We start from the raw sequence: 23,015 nt of genomic DNA, 5'->3' as shown, positions 1-23,015 counted from the left end.
ACGGTTTTAGCGACGAAGTGTGTTTTTCGTCGTCAAACTTGGCGACGCAATTGTATTTTCGTCGCTGACTTTGCGACGGGGTATTTGGCGTCGAATTTGGACTGATTTGGCGACGAAAATAAAACGTCGCTAACCGAGAAAAAAACGTCGCTAGGAGATTAAATTCGTCGCGATTTTTCGTCGCCAGTCTTGTGTTTTGGCCTAGTGTAATTCGGTCGGTAGGTGGAACAAACTACCTACTATTGGGATTTTCTACTCTTGTTCCAGGCGCCCTCTCTATCTCTGTAAGTTCACAATCCGATTAAGGCGAGAAGGAGATACCTGCTTCGCCATCATGTTCCCCATCCGAATGGTAAACAGTAATGGCATATTGCTCCTCGCCTATGGAGCTTAGAAGAGCCTCAAGCTGATTTCCAACGGCAACAGAGACGTCTCTCTTATCCAATCTATGTTCTTGGGACTTGTTGGTCGTATTCAGATACACCCCCGTGGAGTGAGGTTGATCGATAAGAGGCTGAATGTGCGTCTCCTTCCTCACGTCTTTTGCCTGGCGCAGTTCCTTACCAGCGGAAAACTGTAAATTAGGATTTGGAAATTCGTTTTCTTGGCACTTAGGCTTTAAGCCATCGTCAATAGACTTGAGACGTGGAGATGGTTCTTTGGGAGCCTCTTTCTCTACTACAGGATGAGGGTTAGCACCAACGAAATCCATCTTAGGAGCAGGCTGATCGTCAAATTTTGTAGTAGTCTCGGGATCACCTCGGCGAAGAATTCGGATAGCGAAGAATTTTGCTATCCGAATTCTTGTAGGTGAGTCTACGAAGAAACAAGATCTTCCAAAACCCACTTCAAAGAAAAAATAGCAAAATCTCGGGTCCACCGAAACAAGCGGAACATGCAATTCTTGATGTTGTTAGAGTTACGGGAGAGTGCTAATTTTGCATCTTGGATAGATCCCATGTGAATGGTAATATGATGGGGGTCCCAAAACCCTATTGCCGGTTCCGATGCCAAATTCCACTCCGAGTATATGTGGGTGCAGATATCATGTAAGCTCAGGCGGCCTGCCGAGAACTTCATGATCAACGTGTTATCCACTTGGCGATTTAGTTGATCTACTTCAACCGGCGAGAAGAACACAGCAGGCCCTTGCTCAAAGGAGGCTGTGGGACGTGGCGCTAGGGCAACAAGGACGAGGCGTGGAGGCGATATTGTTCGCTTGGAGACTATCATCTCCGCAAACGAAGGGCGCCCGGTAACTTGATAGGGGAGTTGCTGCCCTGGCGGATCAGCTTTATCCGGTGGCTGCATGCCGGCAGCGACAGGAGGACAACGACAATAGGGGCTAGGGTTAGGGCGGGTAGAGGAGAGAGACAGGAGCGTATATCGTAGAACTTAATAACGCGTATTATAATAATATGTGAAATAAATTTTTGCACATATATACAAGAATTTATAAATCTTATAAAATAATATTAACCCAAGGGCCCCACATGGCAATATTTAGATATATATGTAAAATATATGTACGTATGTGTAGAAAATAATTAAAATAATGGTGAGAGTTTTGGTTTTTCCTTTTCTTTATCATTGGTTTTTTTTTTCTTTTCTCTTTCTTGTGAATTCAATTACTTCTTTTATGAAAATGATTTAATATCAAGACCTATAGCCCCACATAGAAAAATTCGAACTTTTATATATATAAAAAAGGGCCGTGATTTATACTTTCGTGTAGGGCCCCCAAACGGTAGGACCGGCCATGTTTAACAGTTACTATACTTGAATAATATCATAATTCTACTAGATCTATTTATAGTAATTAAGTAACTGTAAGGACTATATCTATACTTATTCAGAGACAAAGATATATAATGCCAAAATGTATTTATCATTAATATGAAATAGATTAATAACAAGTAGCGTGAGAAAAAACACAACAATTAGTTGACTCTTCGGTGACATGCTCTAACAGTTAGAGGTAGAACCAACACTTCCCATGATAGATTTATCATTGCAAAAATTTCATCCTCTCTACTACCTTGGAAAACTGTATCTGGAGCATCTCTTGTGATTTTTGCATCTGTTGGACCGATGTGTAATGAGATCTCTGCATATGTGCTTGACTATCTGCCACATATTTGGAGAGTATGTTGAGCTGGTCCTAGGAAGATACATCCATAACTTGCCTCATGTCTAGTTCTTGTTGTAGCTTCTTCTCCATGTGTTTTTCCCTAGTAGATTCATCCATAATCCTAGTTGTAAGATATGTTGCCTTGCTTCGAATACCAAATGTAAGATCCAGATATTATTTGTGTTTTTTGTATTTTGGTAATAAAATATTGATGATAAATATAGAGAAACTTGGAGAGACAGATAAAAATTGGATAAGAGATGTTGGAAATAAATTCTGAATAATCATTCCATAATTCCAACGTTTACAAATACTCAAATCTACTAAAAGTGCAGTATACAATGTAGTACAATTGTGATAGTAAAATAATTAAAAAGTGTCCTTATTCTTGCAGATAAAATATTCATCAGCAATTCTCACGCTCCTCACAAAGCATCTTTCACGCGCTACCTTTTTTCATGCGTTAAAACACGCGTGTCACCCAAAACACTGTCGCTTCCACTTGCAATTTAATTAAATCCCCATATTTTCTTCATCCATCTTCATTACTCTTGCACTAGCTCTTCGAATTTCTTTTCTTCCCAGGTCACGACAGGTGGCCTCAATAAAATCGTTCATAAGAGAAGTGTTTCTGGTCTAGATCGATAGTTCTCTCCCATTTTAGGAAGATGATGAATAAAAAATTAGAGGGTAACCTTGGTATTTTTTCAATAAGTAGATTAGGTTAAATGATAAAAGCGTGGTCTAGGGACTTTAAGCTAAGTTGGTGTTTGCAAAAGATGTTAAAAACAAATTATGAGCTTTTTTTTTATTTTAAAATTTATTTTTAGGTGTTTGCAAAACCGACTTTTGGTTTTGCTTCTATTAGAATAAGTTGCTTTAAGCTATAATAATAAAAGTACCCATATACCTCTTTTTTCTATTTAATTTGATTTTCCATTTTTTTTTTCAAACACCCTCAACATTTAGAATCAAACACTTAATATCAATTAAAATACAATCACAAACTTATGCTTTTAAATAAGCTTTTGCAAACACCACTTAAGGGGCTTATTAGTTATTACAAATAAGTCTATCGTAAGCTACTTATACATAAAGGGGTCCAGACAAAAAACTATTATACAATAAAGTCCGCATAATATCCACATGTGTGTAAAAGACTAAATTATCCCCTCACATTTTAATATGCTATAATTTCATAATTTAATCCAATTTAATTTTAATTTGACCAAACTTTTCACCAATTATTCAATTTTGACCCTAACCCACTTTTGACCGACGCTGGCGTTGACTTTTTTTTTTCCCTTACCCTTGCCGATTTCGGCGTTGACCGGTGGTCAACTCCGGTCTCTGGAGACCTTGATCTTATGTATCATTTTTGAACTTTTTTTTGAACATTTTTTGGCCCGGTTAAACAGTGATATGACTGTGGTTGACAATAAAATTAAGTATATTACTGTTTAACAATGTAATATTACTATATTACTCTCTAGGACAGTAAAACACAAAAAAAGAACTTTTATTGTGTAATACAATAATATTAATATATTGACCGTTCAACAAAGGAATACATAATAAAAAGCCGAAAAAATAATAATTATTGGGATATATGGGCCCAAATGGGTTTTTTACTCTGGGCCCAACAACCAAAACACCTTTGCAGTCTATTCTCTCTGGAATCGGCCCATCAGTAAAAGCATAGTCTTCTATGAGAGTTCAATCATGTCCATCAATTATGAGGGATTAATCTTGATCTTTGATTACATATGTCTAAAGGTACTCTCTCTCTCTCAAAAACCCTAAACATAACCTCCGCCGCTGCTCACTTCTCTCTCTCTCTCTCTCTCTCTCTCTCTCTCTTTCGATCCATTTCTTTTGCTGGAAAACATGGCTGACTCCGGTTTCCCGTAGAGATTAGTTGAGTGGTGGTTATATAATAATTCTCTCTGCGTGGGACAAAAATATCCTTTATTCCTTTTCCCACATTCGAATCCTCTTCTTTGTTGTGTGTGGGTTGTGGGTTTTCTATGTATGAGTGAGAGTTGGTAAGATCTGTTTGCTTCGTGCGTTTCAGTGGTACCTTAGGGTTACGGAGTTCCTGAGTTACTGAGGTGAACATTGTGGCTAAGTAAAAGGCGTTCCGATGAATGCTTGAAGGTAGGGGTGAGCAAAAAAACTGAAAAACCGAGATATTTCAAACCGTATCGAATAGCAAACCGTATGTATGGTTTTTTATTTTTGAAATACCGAATTATTCGGTTCGCTATATGGTGGAAAGGGTAAATAATCGAGTCGAAAACCCGTACCGAAACTATAACATGACTTCATTTTATGTCATATATGTATTATTTTAACCTAATGTTTACTTTCTATCTCTCAGTTACTTGTCTCATACTAAGCATTTGTTCATAAATTGAGACATTTTATTTTATTTATTTAGTAACTAAAATTTTACTTGAGTTTGAGGTTTTAATAATCTCGTTGATGAAAGGAGGAAAAAAAATGAAGCATAATATATCATCTAAATTAAGGGAAGTCCTATGGATTAAAGATTTTATATTTTCATTGTATTAGTTAGTTGTGAAAGTAATTGTACTTGCATTCTTTTGTTTGTATAACTTGAATATATAGTTACTCTTGAACGGAAAAGTAACCGAAACCGAACCAAAAAAACCCGAAGCCGAACCGAAACTGAAAGAAACCGAACCGATGAAAAACCGACATATGATTTTTGATTTACAAAAACCGATGTATTCGGTTCATGTTTGTTTTTAGCCACAAACTAAACCGAACCGAGCCGTGCACACCCCTACTTGGAGGCAGTAAAATGGGTCTTGGACGAAGACGATCGACAAAGCCAGGACAGAGCCAGATCTGATTTTGGATATGTTGGGCTAGCAATTATAATTATTATAATAATCTGTAATTTTATTGTTATTGAATAATCAGTCTGCTTGTACTTCTAATCTCATTCCCCACATGATTTATTATTCTGTATTTATCTTTTGATTATATTGTTTGTAATCCTATTGAGTTCAATGGATACCCAACAATACGAATTTGGATGATAGTAATATTACTATCAACCGCAGTATTATTATTGTCAACTACAGTAATATCACTGTATTTACAGTAATTTTACTGTTAGTGCTAGTAATATTATTACGTTGATCGGTCAACAAATATAATAAAATAAAATAAAAATACAAATAATAATAATATTGATGTTGGCAGTAATATTATTGTGTTTATAGTAATTTTACTGTCAACGGCAGTGATAATAGTAGACAATAATATTATTACGTTGACCGTTCAGCAAATCAAATAAAATAAAAAAACAAAATAAATAAATAATAATATTGATATGGTTGACGTACAATTACTGCCATTAACAATAGAATGTTGCCTAATAGCACTTCAAAATGTTTTGTTTCTTTTCATTTCTTTGAACTTTATATCTCTACCATTAACTATAGAATGTTGTCTAATAGCACATCTAAATGTTGCAACATCAACAAAACAAAGTCCAAGTTAAAACTGAGGGTCTGTCGTATCTATTTTTTCATTGAAAACAGGGAAGTTGTTGTGGGAAGATAGATTCCGTTTTTTCTTCTTTGATCTATCTTCATCAACTAAGGTATTTTAACTTCCTAGATCTTGTCATGATAGGATATTGTTTGGTTTTTTCCCTTACAAGTCACCATTCTGCATCAAAATCCAAATCCTCATCATATTGGAAATTATCATCGGATACATCAAAATCATTGTCAACCAAGAAATCAGAATGCTTTGAGTCCTCCCCAATCGATTGTCCATCACTATCCCCACTGTCATTCATGTTTATTAAACCATCTAATGGTTCATTCACATCATCGAATGATTCCGTATCAGGTGCGTTGAGGTCATTTGGTTGAAGGGGTTTGTCAACATCAAATCCAAGCTGGTCATTAAAATTATTTTGGTATTCATCAATATCACCTACATGTCCTAAAGGCTTATCTATATTAGGAAATTGATCCATCTATTCATTTTCATCCTTCCCATATTCATTTTCACTCCATTGTTCCAACTTTGTATGTTGAACAAATATTTCAGTGACTCTCTGATCGTTAGGAAAGTTCACAATTAACAATGTATTAATATCATGCTACAATTTTGAAACACAATTGTAGTCATTCACCATATCCCTATTGTGAAGAAAATGAAGCACATCAACCAATCCTAACTCTTTAGCCATTTCATTCAATTGTATCATAAACATTTAATCTTCATCACACCAGTCAAAATAATCAATTTTACCACCCACATAAACTCAACTATTAAGCTCAATAATTTTACAAGAATGATGCATTCTAATAGTGAAATAATCACTATTAGGACTTTCAATAGTATGAATAAAAAACAGCAGTAAAAAAACACAACTATAACAAAGATAGTAGAGAATGGGAAACAGTTGAGTGTAGATTTTACGCTCAATATATTTACTTTACGTGTATCTTTTGTTTATATTTAATTATATTTGTGATTTAATTGATTGATTTTGTGTTTTATAGGTCAAAAACGAGAATAATATGTCCATGAAGGAAAAAAGATCAAAACGAAAGGAAAAACTTGCAAATAAGGAAATAAATCAAATTGGAAGAAAGAATCTCGCCACAGCTTTGGCAGTATCCACCATTTCAAGCATATCTCTCTCATACGAACTCCAAATCAGCTGGTTTTGGAGGCATTGGAAAGCTTATTTTCAAGGGCTACCATTCTTATTCACGCAACATTCCACAATTCGGACTCCAACATGGAGAAAATCGAAGAACAAATCCTGATGAGGGGAAGTGGCGGAAATTGATTCCTACTAGGTTTCCACTACTTCCTTATCAAGAAAAGCCTATAAAAGCAACAAGTCTCTACAGGACGAAATTATACACCACAATACGCGAGGAACGAAGATCAACGAAGACTCAAGCATAGTTTTTCTTATTTAATTTATTTCTTTTATTTTCTTTATCATAAGAATCACGAGTAACTAAGTCTTTAGTTTCTAGGATTTTATTTGGAACCCTATGTGGGATTTATGAACCCAATTCTATGATTTTATGCAAGTTTTAATTCCGGATTATTTCTTCAACTTGTTTTATTATGTGCATGAACTTGATCAACTTATGTGCTTTTATGTTATTGTTAATCGCATGAATCGGAATATCGGGTTAATAATTAGAACTGTGGTAGAAGAGCGTTTGTGGTATTAACATAGGAATATTGTTAATCACTTATGTAGCCATTATTGAGATTTGTGCTTAATGCTGTGTTCTAGAATCAATTGCATAGGAATATAGTAATTGAATCTAGAGTATTAGAATCGTAATACACGCGGAAGCGGGTTATGATTATTTTAGCATCTCAGGTTAATAATCCGGGTTAATTGCTTGCATAATTGAAGGAATTGGGGGAATAATAATCACATAGGGGGGATAATAAAATCCTAGGCTTGTTTACTTTGATTAAATCTTCGTTTTAATTGCTTTCTTGTTTTTGTCTTTTTAATTGTTTTAGTTTAATTTAGTTTATTAATCCCTTTTCGACTGTGTAGAGTGGACTTGATAACAATTGGTAGAATTTAGCGTCTAGGATTAGATAATTAAATATTCTCTGTGGGTTCGATATCCGGACTTAATAGTTCACTATATTACTAGTACGATACGTGCACTTGCGTGTAGGTATTTCAACCAACACGTTTTTAGCGCCGTTGCCGGGGAATATTTTAATTATTTATTTTATTCTAACTCTAAATTTGAACAATTTTCACGATTCACCCAAATTAATTTTTATTTTTTCCGTTTTATTTTTTTTTTAATTTTTTTTTTCTCTTTGGTTACATGTCAGGGTATAATTTCCTTGCATCTCAAACGGGAAATGAATGGCTTCCGTCTGGCGAATACCTCCAAAACACCTACGATATGCCATTATTTTGTTCAATATGTGGTGGAGATCATTACACTAACCACTGTTGGTATGCACCGAAGGTGAATAATTTCATAGAAAATATCAACAGAGGTTATTGGAACACATTCCAACACGTACGAGCAGAGCATTCCAAGCCAAGATTTCCACAATTTTCAACATCGAGAGCCGCAATTTGATGATTTTCAAACCTATTATGCAAGGTCACGAGAACCCACTATTGAGGAGTGTTATAGGAAATCCATCCTTGAAGATTTTATGAAATCCACTCAAGCATGTATCCGAAAACTGGAAATAATGTTTGAAGAGATCAAGTCCAAGATGTCTCTTAAAAATATTCCTGATGATATCGAGAATGGTTGCAACAAAGAAATTTCGTCTGAAACTTGTAGTGAGAAAAATCCTTTAGACCTAGAAAATAGTGTCGATGAGAGGGAAAAAGAAATTACGAAGACGCTTAAGGATGATGAATATAAGAATCCAATCAAGCTAAACTCCAAAGATGTCTCGGAACAAGAGAAGAAGGAGATGGATGTGGTTAGTGCAAATATTAAAATTGAGGATCTTATCATTGTTCCCGACGTGGCTTTGAAGGCATCAATAGAGGTTGATGAGAAGACGAATGTGTTTGAAGTGGAGGTTATACGCGGACTTGAGGTTTTTGTGTACCGATTTGAGGGAGCGGGTGATGAAGATCCCATCTTGGCTTCGTACCGATTGATTACAACCAAGAAAGATTACAAACTAAAGTGGACCCTGACATATTGCAATCCTATCCCTGTATCGGTTGCAATTGAAGTGACAAAGCTCATGGATGGATGCGCAATCTACAAGGCTTTGGATTGGACATAACAATTTCAAGAAGCAAAGTCCGGCTGAAGACTTAAAATTTAGCGCTTCTCGAGAGGCAACCCGAGCATTTATCGGTTTTTTTTCTCATATTTTTTCGTATTTTTAGTTGTTTTTAATTTTCTTAGAATATATATATAAGCGTGCAATCTAATAATTTAATCATGTTTGAATTTTTAGGTCTAAAAACGGACACAAAAAGCCCATACGGCAGTCTGAAAATCAAGCAAAAACCCCAGACGGCCGTCCGGAGAAGTTACGGCGAGTTGTGAACCTACTGTTTGTGGGAAGGCCATCCCAAAAACAGTGCAAAAGGTGGGACGGCTGTCCGGAACACCCCTTGAAAAAAATAAAAATAAAAAGGTGTGTGCTTGAAAGAGGAAGAGATGGAGGGGTACAACACGTGGAGGATGTTTCGACTAATCAAGGTGTATTCTATCCTTAAACTTCATTTTAATTACATTGAGGACAATGTAAATTTTAAGTTTGGGGGTGGAAAAACACTTTTTCTGTTCTTTATATATTTTAGATTGCATGCTTTAGGATTTTTCTTTTTCTTTTTAGTTTTTTTCGTTTATTTATTGTTTTCTTTAAAAAAAAAATTGCCAGAGTCGAACACATTGATGAGTTATGATGGTGAGAGATGATCAATGTTTGATGATGAAATTGATTTTTTTGTGTGATAAGGATTAGATGTTTGTTTAGCTTTCGATTCAACGGAACTTAGAAACGAATTATTGCTAGGAATCATACTTTGTGCATTGCTTTGGTTGAATGTTTTGAATTTTAAATTTGGAATTAATTTGTGCTAGATCATGCTATATTCGATTTTAGAATTCACCTTAGGAAACTTATGATACGACGTATTGAGTAGTGAGTTATTTGGGATATGATTTGGGCTTCTTTGAACTGTTTGAGCCTTTCAAGCCGACCTTTTTATCGAAATTCCTTAGACCTTGATTTGAGCCTCGGAGAAAATGTGTTCTTTCTTTTAGCCAATGTGTATAAGGTAGAAAAGTGGACACTCTTGAAAAATTAACCCTTGGAGTTCGGTTGGAAATTTTTTTAAGGTCCTTCTTCTTATTCTTCGAAAAAAAAGAGAGAGAGAAAAAAAAAAGAAGAAAAATATATATGTGTCTATATATATAAAAAAAAAGGGAAGAAGAAGAAGAGACTAGAAGGGAGAAGTAAGGACTAGTTGTTGAATTGTTTTGAAAGCTCGATCCATTGTCTTAAGAGCAAAAGTGGAGACTTTTGAACTCTTAAGAATCAAGTTTATTAAAGTCCTTAGAGGTGAATTCATTGTTCTAAACGCCTATCTTTCAAATTTTGGTGTAATCACCTCAATTCAAGAAGAATAGCCACATATATCCATATTTCCTACCTCGAACCAAAGAGCCTAACAATTGAAAGACACAAAGCCCCAATGATCCCAATAGCTTAATGTTCGATATTAGTAGAGTAGAATAATTTGGTGAGTATTTGGAGTCAAGCATATGCATGTAAGTATAAATTCTTTCTATCTTTAATTTGCAAATATTGGATGCTTGAAGCAATTGTATGAATTGTGATTTTCGGTAATGGTGAGTGACTAAGTGTTGTTGAATTTTGAGCTTGCGAATGCCTAAAATTGTCATTATAATTACAAATTCTGAAAACCTGAAGTTGATCATTGATCTATGTAATGAGATGTAGTAGTTGAGTTATTTGCTTATTGGTAGATTTTGCTTGAGGACAAGCAAAAGTTCAAGTTTGGGGGTGTGTTGAGTGTAGATTTTACGCTCAATACGTTTACTTTACGTGTATCTTTTGTTTAGATTTAATTATATTTGTGCTTTAATTGATTGATTTTGTGTTTTATAGGTCAAAAACGAGAATTATATGTCCATAAAGGAAAAAAGATCAAAAAGAAAGGAAAAACTTGCAAATAAGGAAATAAATCAAATTGGAAGAAGGAATCTCGCCACAGATTTGGCAGTGTCCACCATTTCGAGCATATCTCTCTCATACGAACTCCAAATTAGTTGGTTTTGGTGGCATTGTAAAGCTAATTTCAAGGGCTAGAATTCTTATTCACGCAAGATTCCACAATTCGGACTCCAACATGGAGAAAATCGAAGAACAAATCCTGATGAGGGGAAGTGGCGGAAATTGATTCCTACTAGGTTTCCACTACTTCCTTATCAAGAAAAGCCTATAAAAGCAACAAGTCTCTACAGGACGAAATTATACACCACAATACGCGAGGAACGAAGATCAACGAAGACTCAAGCATAGTTTTTCTTATTTAATTTATTTCTTTTATTTTCTTTATCATAAGAATCACGAGTAACTAAGTCTTTAGTTTCTAGGATTTTATTTGGAACCCTATGTGGGATTTACGAACCCAATTCTATGATTTTATGCAAGTTTTAATTCCGGATTATTTCTTCAACTTGTTTTATTAAGTGCATGAACTTGATCAACTTATGTGCTTTTATGTTATTGTTAATCGCATGAATCGGAATATCGGGTTAATAATTAGAACTGTGGTAGAAGAGCCTTTGTGGTATTAACATAGGAATTTAGTTAATCTCTTAGGTAGCCATTATTGAGATTTGTGCTTAATGCTGTGTTCTAGAATTAATTGCATAGGAATATAGTAATTGAATCTAGAGTATTAGAATCGTAATACACGCGGAAGCGGGTTATGATTATTTTAGCATCTCAGGTTAATAATTCGAGTTAATTGCTTGCATAATTGGAGGAATTTGGGGAATAATAATCACATAGGGGGAAGAATAAAATCCTATGCTTGTTTACTTTGATTAAATCTTCATTTTAATTGCTTTCTTGTTTTTGTCTTTTTAATTTTTTTAGTTTAATTTAGTTTATTAATCCTTTTTCGACTGTGTAGGGTGGACTTGATATTAATTGGTAGAATTTAGCGTCTAGCATTAGATAATTAAATATTCTCTGTGGGTTCGATATCCGGACTTAATAGTCCACTATATTACTTGTACGATACGTGCACTTGCGTGTAGGTATTTCAACCAACAGAAACATATTAAATATGCTTCAATAAAGCGGACAATGTAAGTTGGGATCCATACTTTTTCACATTTTAAGCATAGAACAAGCATATACCAGAAGAATTTTGAATACAAAAAATGCACTTAATTATCGATTTTATAAAAAAAAAAGTCTAACAGAAATCCAGGTAATTGAATTTCAGAATTGAGGACTTCCACAAGCTGATACGTTGCTAATACTGAAATATGATTATAAAATTTGAAGCCCATATGGCTATGATATATTTGTAAGTGTCGAACTTCCAGGTTGATGAGAAACATCGGGCAGTTCATGAGTTGGTGGTTAAACATATGATGCATGGACCATTTAAAGAAATGAACAAAAGAAACGCTTGCATGGTTGATGAAAAATACAAATATTATTATCCATGCCCGTATTATAAAAACAATATTCAAGGAAAGGATGGATATCCGATTTATATTGGAGGGGTCGGCTGAATAACTAATGGGTAGTACCGTTATAACCCATATCTCTTGTCCATATACAATTTTTATTTTAAAGTGGAGATATGTTCTAGGATGACAATAGTGAAATATCTTTACAAATATATCTACAAAGGGCATGATAGAGTGGCTATCAATATCTAAAAAAATATTTAAGAAACTACAATTGATGAAATTAAAGAGTTTCAAGATACTAGATGGGTCTCATCTCAAGAAGCTATTTGGAGAATTTATGAATTCAATTTGAATGAAATATCTTCACCCGTGATCGACCTACATCTTCATCTTCCTAACCAACAATTTGTGACTTAGTGGGTAAATCAAGATTTACATAAATTTCTCGGATGGGATCATATACCCAAAACCATGCTCATTGGATATTTTACTTTGTTCTAAAAGTGAGAGCAAGAAATTTATGTATAGAGAGTTTCCTGAACATTATGTATGAGACAACAAGGGAGATGTTGGAATGAAGAAAAAAGATGTTATAGACCGTCTACATAGGAAAATCCTATGGAAGGGCAAAGATATTATCTTCGATTGCTATTGAATCATGTACGAGGTCCAACATCCTTTGAAGACTTTTTAGCGGTCAATGGCAAACATTGCTCGATTTTAAAAAAAAAAAATCAGCCCAAAAAAGAGGACTACTTGAGTCTGGCCAAAGTTTTATTGAATGCTTAAATGAAGCAATAAGTTTTTAAATGCCACATGAATTGCGGAGATTATTTGCAACAATTTATGTTTATTGTGCTCCGATACATGTGAGAAATCTTTGGGACACATACTCTGAAGCAATGTCTGAGTATTTCAAAATAGAGCCAGCAACATCAAATGAGCTTCAAGTTACTAAAACTTTGGAATGTGTCAATTTCTTCTTGTAGAGAATCGGAAAACATATTCATTCATATGATGTTCGATGCATTGCAGCTCATATTGTTAGTTCTATTGACAATGTGCAACGAGAGATACAAGATGAGATGTCACACGAAATACCTTCTCAAGATTCAGAATCTGAATTTTTGTTCAATGAAGAACAAGAAAAGGCCTTCAAAATAATATTGGATTGCATAAGAAAACGCAAAGGTGGGATGTTATTTATTTATGGAACGGGGGGGGGGGGGGGGGGGGGGGGGGGGGGGGGGGGCTACTCAGAAAACATTCTTATATCGAGCATTACTGGCTCATCTAAGATCTCAGAAACAAATAGAAATTGCGACATCAACATTAGGAGTTGCAGCTGCTATATTGTCTGGCAGAAGAGCGGCTCACTCGCGTTTCAAAATCTCAAGTAATCCAACGGAGTCAGTTGATTTCAATATATCCAAGTAGAGTGGTGTTGCGGAATTATTAAGAAAAACAACATTATTTATTTATGATGAGCTTCAATGGCAAAGAGATGGGCTATTGAGAATGTAAATAAATTCTTACGGAACATCATGGAAAACACTAATGACTTTGGTTGAAAAGTTATGGTGTTTGGAGGAGATTTTCGACAGGTTTTACCAGTTGTTCCAAGGGAAAGAATTCACCAAAAAAATATGCAAGCCTTGTGACATCCTCTTTGGAACAGAATGCAGAAAAAATTGTTATCGAGGAATATTCGAGCCTAAAAAGATTCTAAATTTAGCGACTTCTTATTTAGAGTTGGAAATGGAGATGAATCGAGTGATGCCGAAGGAAACATAAAAATCATTGATAAGATGGTTATTAAGTACAACAATGAAGAGAACTCAATAGAGCGTCTTATTGCTAGCATTTTTGCAAAATTTAGTGTAAATGCTGAATCGTTTTCCTACATGACAACTCAAGTGGTAGTAGCGGCAAAAAATGAAGATGTTGACAAGTTGAGTGACAAGACTATTGATTTGTTTCCTGGAGAACCAATAATATTTAAGAGTTTTGATGAAGCTATCGATGACACAAATTCTAATTTGAAGAAGAGTTCTTAAATTCTTTAACTCCGAATGGTTTGCCTCCACATAAGTTGGTACACAAGAAAAATTGTCCAATAATCCTCCTGTGGAATTTAGAACCATCAAATGGGTTATGTAATGTACACGAATGGTATGTAAAATTTTAAAGACAATGTCATTGATGCGGGGATTGTATTTGGCCAGCACACCGGCAAACATGTATTCATAACTACAATACCACTTCCACTTGCTCAAAATGAAGATTATCCTTTCAAGTTTAAGCGCAAACAATTTTCTATGAAACTTGGTTTTTCAATGACGATCAATAAAGCACAAGGAAAACAATTCATAATATAGGCGTATATTTACCCTAATCAATTTTCTCTCATGGCCAACTATATGTAGCTCTATCAAGAGGAATTCCGTCGTCTACAACTAAAGTTGTAATAAAGCAGGATGTTGCCAATGTTAGACACAAAATGTCAACAAAAAGTGTTGTTTACAAAGAAGTCCTACATGCAGGTACTTGTACTTAGAAATATCACATTTCATATTCCATTCACAAATTTTTACATGTTACATTACACTATTCTGATGCATGCTTAACTTTACATGAGTTCCCGATACAGGCGCTGCAAGTTACATCTACAATGGTACATTATATATGTTAGAAAAAATATGCCACTATTTACTGTTCAAACTTTTCAATTTGTTATACTAGGGGATTTAGAATGAGAGTACCACATAAAATAAATAATGAATAAGTATAGGCGTTTATATCTCGAGTTCGATATATATATATATATATATATATATATATATATATATATATATATACCTCGTGTATTTACTTGTTGTTCAATACCACTAGCTATTGCTATCAGTGTCTTATTTCTTGCTAGGAAGCTTCTCAATCATAAAAGATGAGGGAAATATATGGAGTCAAGCAACATGTTGAGATAATTCTAAAAGTTTCCCGAATGATCAGATGTATATTTCTTTTTCTCATTGGTTTTTTCTAATTCAACTATTACGGTTTTTACATTTAAAAAAAATAGTTGGTCTAATGTGCAGTTTAGAAGTTTTCTACAGATATTTCAGTTGAAGTTATAAGTATTAGTGCATTACAACCATATTATGATGAGTTTGGCGTTCAATAAGTGGATAAACTGAGGATGTCTTATCTGATAGCAATTTTCATATCTTGACATAAGTTCTTAAAAAAAAAGCAGAAACTATTATTAAAATCAAAAATAAAAAAGAGTAAACAACAAGAAATACTTTATTGGTCGATGGCATCTCAACTACTTATGATCGACCGCACAATTTTGTTATTTGTCATCATAGTAAACTGTAGTTATAAATTTGGATTTCGTCAATATGTTGATATGAAATGATATTACATATCTCATTTTCATATAGAACATTCATCTTTGGTATTGTTTATCGGTCTGTTCAGTGGATAGTTTATATACCATTGAAAATATGTTTGTTTTTAGGCGCATATGTTCAGGTCTACTTACTTTTTGAATATTCAGTGCAGTCGAACAAAATAATTTCATTCATACTCAATACTTGAAAAACTACTGTTGCTGGAAATAACAACTGATCTATTTATAACATATATAAACATTATGCACAAGACACGCTCGATCAAAATATTACATTATTTGCTTTCCAACGTTTATATTATCACGACACGTGCGACGCACGTGCACCTACCTAGTTTTCAAAATAGGAAAATCCAAATCACATTTTTATTACTTGATTTCAAATTGCAAAGATTTCAAAAGTCGCACTACGATAGTCATATTAAAATTTCATTTTTATTACTTGATTTCAAATTGCAACGATTCACTCAATTTCAAAAGTCGGACAAAAGCATACTATTTCATCTATAAATTCAATGGAGAGACGGGCAATGTCATATATCATAATGCACTTTACAATGAGTAAATACTTGTTACTATTATTCATCTTTTCAACCCTCTATCTTCAAGTGCAATCAATATGTTACTTTGTGGAACATATTCATGTATATGTTGCCAACAATCTTCCTACAAATTCTCCAAATTTGTACTTGCATTGCGCATCAGGTGATAATGATCTAGGAAATCATACACTTAGTGTTGGTCAGAATTTTAATTTCCAATTTTGCACTGGAGCCAGAACCTTATTCTTCTGCCATCTTTGGTGGAACGGAAAAAACAAAGCTTTTAATGTTTATAAGACAAATGGTGCTCGTTGTGGCTTAGACGGTATATGTTATTGGGAAGCGAGGAATGATGGTATATATAAGTCATTTGATTATCCTCCAAAGGATTTCACAAAAGTTTATGATTGGTGATGTGTATTTCTAAATCAATATGTTGAGTCCAATATTTATTTGTTAACTTGTGACATTGTAATCCCGAAAAGCAATACTATAAAAATAATGATATTTCTTTTTGCAATAATCTCTTACCTAAGCGGTATATTCTATGCTATACCCGGTTAAATTCAATCGATGTCTTAACAATTTTATATTGCCATTTAATAATTTAATTAGTTAGTGTGTAACTATAGTTATAGTAAAAATTAAATCAACAAAATCACAATAATATTGGCAATTAAGGTTTTATGTCTCCAATTATTTCCTTCTCTAATTATCTCCTTAACCGTCTTCAACCATTGAATAACCTTTCCATTATTTATTTTTCATTTTTCTTTAAAGAAGTTAAAATTGCTTTATTGTTAACTTTTTTTTAAATGGTCACATAATTTGCAATTCTCCACCGTATGCATTCATCGTTCTAACGACATGTTTATTAATAATCTCATTTGTCACGTGTCTTTGTTAATTTTCATTATAACACGACCTTCGTGACTTTCATGTCTCAGCCTCATAAAATTTAAATATTTAAAGAAAATGCGCATACACAGTTAAGGAAGTAGTTGGGGTATAAGGAAATAATTGAAAAGATAAATTGTTTTTTCTAAACTAGGAAAATCCAAATCACATTTTTATGACTTGATTTCAAATTGCAATAATTTACTCAATTTCAAAGGTCGTGCTACAATAGTCATATTAAAATTATATTTTTATTACTTGTTTCAAATTGCAACGATTCACTCGATTTCAAAAGTCGGGCAAAATCATACTATTTCATCCACTAATTCAATGAAAAAACATATAATGTCATATATCAAAATGCACTTTTCAATGAGTAAATAATGGTTACAATTGTTCATCTTTTCAACCCTCCTTCATGCGCAGTCAAAATATTACTTTGAAGAACATATTCATGTAAATGTTGCCAACAATCTTCCTACAAATTCTCTGAATTCGTATTTGCATTTCGCATCAAGTGATGATGATCTAGGAAATCATACACTTATTGTTGGTCGTTATTTTGATTTTAAATTTTTCGCTGAAGTCAGACCCTTATTATTATGTCAGCTATGGTGGAATGGAAAAAACAAAGCTTTTGACGTTTATAAGACAAATGATGAACGTTGCGCCATAAATAGTATATGTTATTAGGAAGCGATGAGTGATGGTATGAATAAGTGATTTGATTATCCTCCAAAGGATTTCACAAAAGTGTATGATTGGTTATTTGTATTTCTCAACAATATGATGAGGTCAATATCTATTTCTTAACTTGCGTGACATTATCATCCCAAAAATCAATACTTTATAAATAAAGATCTTTATTTTTGCAATAATCTCTTACCCAAGCGGTCTATTCTATGCTATAATCAGTTAAATTCAACGGTTGCCTTAACATTTGATCTTGACATTTTATAATTTAATTAGTTAGTGCGTACCTATAATTATAGTAAAAACTAAATCAACATAATTTCTATGTCTATCTCTATCTCTACCTCTCTACCAACTACAAAAGGATGAATGTGTTTTTGGTTTCTTAACATTTTTGTACTTCCTATTATGCCCCTTATAACTAGCGTACACCATTAATTAGTTACGGTCAATTGTGTAATAAGAATAATGAAATAACAATTTAATATAGTTAAATAATATTATTTAACTATCAAGTGTCTTTTCATATGCTCAAATATTTACATAAGGTGATCGTTAGTTTTCTTCTTATTATAATTCTTTCTACATAATAAATTTTTAAATAAAAGTCAATTTGTCTTAAACTAGATTCGAAGAGATTTACAATGACATATTATAAGCATGGATGTAGAAATTTATTTATTTCAATACTTAAAGTAGTTTCAAATTTAAAATTAATTATTATATAATATTTATTACGTATATCGCACAAATATGATAATGTGATTTGTTTTACGCGTCTTACCCTTTTAAATATTATATTTATACAATCAATTTTTTTTACATAAAATAAATGGTATTGAAACATGACTACCATTGTTAAAAATATACTTGAAATTGAAACGAACATATGTAATCATAAATTTAAAGGTACTAATTTAAAAAAAAAAAAAAAAAAAAAAAAACTGTACCCTCGAAATATACATTTGGAACTTTGCTCCCCCGAAAAACTTTAATAGCACATTACACCCTTAGAAAGTAATAAATCATTCACATTGCACTCCAATTAATGTTTTAATAAAATTTTCTCAATAATATTTCTTTCACATGCCTTTGATAAAACAAAAGAAAACCAAAAAAAAACAAAAGAAGAAGTGGATTTTATTGTATATAACAAAATTTAAGTTTCCAGTAATTTTAGTGAGAAAATAATTTAATGATGTATGAAAATAAACAATTTTACTTCACACTTTCTAGCACAAAAATAAGTACTAAGAGATAAAAAATACCCTCAATAAATACATCTATACAAAAACTTTTCTCATCTTGGTACAGAATATTACAACTTTATGTTTTCCACCCTTCAACTACTTTTGCATTAAAATTACAATAAAAATATATTTTAATACAAAAAGAAAATAACAACTTTTTTACTAATTCAAATAAAATTAAAGACATACCTATTTAATAATTTTATCATGAAAATTATTTTATCGGAATTATATTTATCACACCAAGAATTTTTTTATTTCAAAATACTATTAAAAGATTAAATTGGCCTCATTAATAGTGCTCTAATTTTTTTCCGGGAGTGCTAAGTACGAAAATGCTACATTTTTCGGGTCCAAAATGGAAATAACCAAATATTTAATTTCATTTATGCTATAGATTTTCAAATAGTATTAATTTTCTAATATAATTTATCTATAAAAATATATTCTAAAAAATTATTTAGTTATTAATAATTAATTAATTCAAATTTTAATTAAAACTATACTTTAAGGGGTTTATCTTTAATATAAAATATTTTTTTAATGTGAAAAGTACTATGTATATGTATATGTATGTAATTAGACCTAATATTAGGGCAGACAACTCTAATTACCCAACATGTGGTCAAGGTAAAAATATTTACTCATCAGAATGAAATTGTTTCAACTATCACAATAAAATTGGAGAAAAATTAATGTGAGCATGTATGAAATAATGCATAAAAAATATTTTTATTATTTTTTTCTTCATTATATATTGTTATTCATTTCATTTCTAAAACAATTGTATTTCACCATTCATAGATACATATATTTTCATTAATTTTTGTACTTGAGTTTTACTTAATTTTTTATTTATTTTTAAATATTATATCTAACTTTAAGTTTTTAAATATAAATTTATATTTTATATATAATTAAAATCTTACATTTTCACGTGCAACGCACGTGGTACTTGCTAGTAACAATAATATTGCCAATTAAGATTTTATGTCTCCAATTATTTCTTTCTCCAGTTAAAGTTGCTTTATTGTTAACTTTTATTTTTTAAATGGTGATAGAATTTGCAATTTTGTCCACCATATGCATTCATTGTTTTATATTTTGTACAACATGTTCGTTAATAATCTCATATGTCACGTGTCTTGTTAATTTTCATTGTAACATGATCTTCGTCACTTTTATGTCTCAGCCTCAAGAACATTTAATATTTATCCAAATACTGGTATAAAAGACAAAAGATTGCTCAAACTTCAAATACATCTTTTATGAGGGTGGCTATAAAGGAAACCAAGCAAAATAAGACCTAGAAGATGCACTTCTGAGTTTGGATTGATCCAGACGCAATTAAATCCCAGAAGAAAGGGAAACATTTTTTTTTTTTTTTTGTATTTTTAAGTGATTCTTCTAAGGGGCTATTACAAATAATACTATCATTGGCTATATATTCATAAATAAGTCCAGATTCAAAAACTATTTTATAAAAAAATCCACACAATGTCTAGAGGTGTGTAAAAGAATAAAATACCCCATCACATTTTAATATGCTCCAATTCCATCATCTAATTTAATTTAACCTCAATTAGACCACAAATTTCACCAGTTATTTAATTTGGACTGATAACCCAATTTTGACCATCGACGCCGTCGACCACTAGTCTCCGGGGCTGTTGACTTTTTTTTAAACAATCCTGAATTTTTTTTGCCTCTTTAAACAGTAATATTACTGTGATAGACAATACTATTAAATATATTACTGTTTAACACAGTAATATTGTTATATTATTCTCTAACACCGTAATATTAATACAACAAAAATAACAATTATTTTGTAATACAATAATATGAATATGTTGAGTCGTTCAATAAAGGCACACTGCACACATAATAAAAAGACAAAAAAAATAATATTGATGTGGTTGACAGTAATATTACAGTCAACCACATTAATATTATTGTGTTTACTGTAATTTTACTGGCAACGATAGTAATATTACAATAGTAGACAATAATATTATTACGTAGACTGTCTACAAATCAAACAAAATAAAAAAGCCAATAATAAAATAGAATAAATTGATGTGATTAACAATAATATTATTGTGTTTACAGTAATTGTATTGTCAACGACAAGGCAATTACCATCAAATGGTAGCGGCAGGAGGAAAAGAAAAATAAAAAATAAAATTTTTTTTAAAAAAATCAATGCAAAAAATTGGCCACAAAAAAATTTGAAAAAAGGAAAAGTCAAAATTCAATTTTTGTGGTCAATAATTTTGTCCTATACATTAAGTTTGCCTTTATTTATAATAAATATTAAAGAGATAGACTTTAGAGATATAACGCCTTGAACCGATAATAATAAAGATGGTTGGTCAGAGACCTATACATAAAAATCCCTTCTTATAATTAAGCCTTTCGTTATAATTTAAAAGGTTACATATAATTATTGCAAGGTGGAAGACTTAAATACACATATGTTCAGATTAAAAATAGTGTCGTAAAAAAATCAATCCCCGTGTCTTTTGTCTATCATACCCGTTGTTACCCCCTTAATCGGTGATATCGGTAATGACTCGAGTGTGGCCGAGTCATGGCCGAGAAAATGGTACCAAGTGGGGATTGGCACAAGACAGCCACACAACCGACCAATGAGTGGTCGAGTGTTCGGCAAGCATTTGGGGTGCTTGGCCGAGAAAGCAAAGATCGGCTTGATTCAAGTGGGAACGGTGATCGAAAGTACTAGTGGCTGGCACGGGCGTTGCTCGGCAGCAAAGACGGACAAGCGTGGGCAATAATCGGCAGGTGGCCGATAACGTGGGCAAACGAACGTTCGAGGGAAATCGACCGCGACTTGACAAGTGTGGGCAAATTGGCAAGTCAAGCAACGCAGCCCGATGAGCAGGCGTGCCGATGACCGTGTGGGAAAAGAACTGGCAAGTAATCGGTAAAGGAAAGCAAACGTGCAGAAAAGGCAAGGCACATGGGCTGCCTAGCAACCGGCCGGGCTGTTTGGGCCGTTTGGCGCGCGCGGGCGCGCCTGGTCAAGTTGGGCTTCGGAAATCAGCCTTGTGGGCGGATTTGAAGAAGTTACGGAGCGGTTGAGGCCTGTAAAAGCATGAAAATATGCCCCTTTATACTTGTAATAGTTGGACAAGTGTCATGTTTGTATGCTGCCATGTGTCCTTAGGTAGTTTTATGTGAAAACTACCTTTTCCTTGTATTTATTGGGCTATGAGTGCACAAATCCGAATTATCTAGCATTATCTAGCATAGGAGAGTTCAGATTGCAATTGTTGGGCATTCTGAGTGAGGATTTTGTGTGTGCACCTTAGTCTCATTAATATTCTTTGTGGGAATTAATATAAAGGTTGGGCATTGCCCGTAAACGTACTTGTGTTGTTCGATTTCTGCTGCATACTCTTGTGTTCGTTTACGTGGTTCAAAAGACTTGTGTTTGTGCATTTTGTGCGAAGAAAATCGTGAGGAAGGCTGACTGATTTGGTGGGCAAATCAGGCCGCACGGGCGAAAATTTCGGTGATAAATTAACCCCTGTGACAGTTGGTATCAGAGCCCGGTTCAAGGGTTCTGAACGTGTTGCTGTTCGGCATGGCTGAAGATTTTGGTTCTTCGACAAATCCAAATCCTACTCGTGTGATGTTGCTAGATATGGAATCAAGGGCGCAACGTCTTGAAGCCTTGGTTGGGCCGCCCCTAGATCCAACGGATCCACCGATCTTATAAAAGCTTGCTGATGGGAAGCGAGATATCGATCGTTTGTCAAGATCGTTGGACGATCTGCCCCAATTTGTGGAGAGCAGATTCACGTCCGTTGCCGAGGAGATGGGACTTCTCGTTGATGTCGTTGAGAC

General features: G+C 33.3%; 1 pseudogene; it reads left to right on the top strand.

Annotated features, from left to right (window-relative positions):
- The first annotated feature begins 14,156 nt into the window (after nucleotides 1-14,156).
- Nucleotides 14,157-22,059, top strand: LOC148766307 (uncharacterized; annotated as a pseudogene).
- Nucleotides 22,060-23,015: the final 956 nt, after the last annotated feature.

The sequence above is a fragment of the Erythranthe guttata genome, chromosome 12 (genome assembly GCF_056151865.1).
Source record: "Erythranthe guttata isolate IM_541 chromosome 12, IM_541, whole genome shotgun sequence".
Taxonomy (NCBI): Eukaryota; Viridiplantae; Streptophyta; class Magnoliopsida; order Lamiales; family Phrymaceae; genus Erythranthe; species Erythranthe guttata.
The sequence above is the reverse complement of the archived record's forward strand: the minus strand, read 5'-3'. Positions and strand labels throughout refer to the sequence as shown.